At 34.0% G+C, this 1,677-nt stretch overlaps 1 non-coding gene across 1 annotated transcript; it reads left to right on the top strand.

Moving 5' to 3' along the window:
- The first annotated feature begins 1,171 nt into the window (after positions 1-1,171).
- On the top strand, positions 1,172-1,278 carry LOC112713613 (small nucleolar RNA R71). The gene has a single exon (XR_003158583.1). It is a non-coding gene; the product is annotated as a small nucleolar RNA R71 (small nucleolar RNA).
- The last annotated feature ends 399 nt before the right edge of the window (positions 1,279-1,677 follow it).

The following is a 1,677-nucleotide window of genomic DNA, read 5'->3' as shown; positions in this document are numbered from 1 at the left end:
AACCATAGAAGGAGCTTTACCAACAAATAATATCTGTTCAATTTTTATTAATGGAACCTGCAGATTTGAGTCTATGGATATCTCTGATTTAGCAGAAATCATATCTTTTCTTTTCACATACCAGAACTCTATTGGAAACAACAATAATCATATTGTACCCTTAAAAATTGTTATTACAATCTGTTGATTGCTTACATGAAGTATCTGTCTTTGGTTGCACATTTACTTTGTGCTTGGGTCTTGTTCAAAATACCTCGTGTTCAAGAAATGAGTTCAAACAATTGGTAGCTCAGATGCTAATAGTCATATCTGACTTGGTGCGAGAAAACAATGTTTATTTAATTTAGTGTCATCATTGCCTTGCTAATGCTAATGCTAATGCTTGGTTACTGAATGCTCTGTTTTGAACTTTTGATATGTTGTATAATGTACTAATTTTGTTGTTTTTAGTGTTTAATTTAGTGTCATCACTTTCTTACTAATGGTCTGTTTAATTTAGTGTCATCACTGCCTTGCTATTGCTAATGCTTGGTTACTGAATGCTCTGTTTTGAACCTTTGATATGTTGTATAATGTACTAATTTTGCTGTTTTTAGTGTTTAATTTAGTGTCATCACTCATCACTGCCTTGGTAATGCTCTATTTAATTTAGTGTCATCACTTCTTTGCTAATGCTAATGCTTGGTTACTGAATGCTCTGTTTTGAACATTTGATATGTAGTATAATGTAATGATTTTTGCTGTTTTTAGTTTTTAGTTTAGTGTCATCACTGCCTTGCTGAATGATGTTGCTAATGTACTGGTGTTGCTGTTTTAGTGTTTTGATAATGTAGTGGTGTTGCTGTTTTAGTGTTTTATAATGTGTTGCTATTTCATTGTTGCTATTTGATAATATACTGGTGTTGTTGTTTTAGGGTTGCTGATGTACTTTTTGATCTTTTAAGATTTGTATTAGACTATAATTATATTTTATGGTGTTTAATTATAATTTATTTATTATTTTATTCTAAAATGGTTTTTCCGGTTGAACCATCGGTTAGATCGGTTGGACCAATGAACCAGTGAACCAGTGACTAGAACGGTTCGATGATCGGTCCGGTTCTCTGAACTTTGCATCTTAGACAATTCAGATAGACCATCATAGAATATATCTAGGATGGTCCATTCTGAAAGCATATCAGAAGGACACTTTTTGGTCAACTACTTGTATCTTTCCCAAGCTTCATAGCGGGATTCACCATCTTTTTGCTTAAAGGTTTGAACATGCACTCTAATCTTACTCAGCTTTTGAGGAGGAAAGAACTTGGCCAAGAAGGCCGTGACCAGCTTATCCCAAGAGTTTAGGCTATCTTTAGGTTGAGAGTCCAACCATACTCTAGCTCTGTCTCTTATAGCAAAAGGGAAAAGCATAAGCCTGTAGATCTCGGGATCAACCCCATTGGTCTTAATAGTATCACAGATCTGCAAGAATTCAATTAAGAACTGAAATGAATTTTCAGATGAAAGTCTATGAAACTTGTAATTCTGTTCTATTAGAGAAACTAATTGAGGCTTCAACTCAAAATTGTTTGCTCCAATGGCAGGGATTGAGATGCTTCTTCCATGTAATTTGGAATTTGGTGTAGTAAAGTCACCAAGCATCTTCCTTGCATTATTGTTGTTATTATTTTCAGCTGC

The sequence above is a fragment of the Arachis hypogaea genome, chromosome 9 (assembly GCF_003086295.3).
Source record: "Arachis hypogaea cultivar Tifrunner chromosome 9, arahy.Tifrunner.gnm2.J5K5, whole genome shotgun sequence".
NCBI classification, from domain to species: Eukaryota; Viridiplantae; Streptophyta; class Magnoliopsida; order Fabales; family Fabaceae; genus Arachis; species Arachis hypogaea.
The sequence above is the reverse complement of the archived record's forward strand: the minus strand, read 5'-3'. Positions and strand labels throughout refer to the sequence as shown.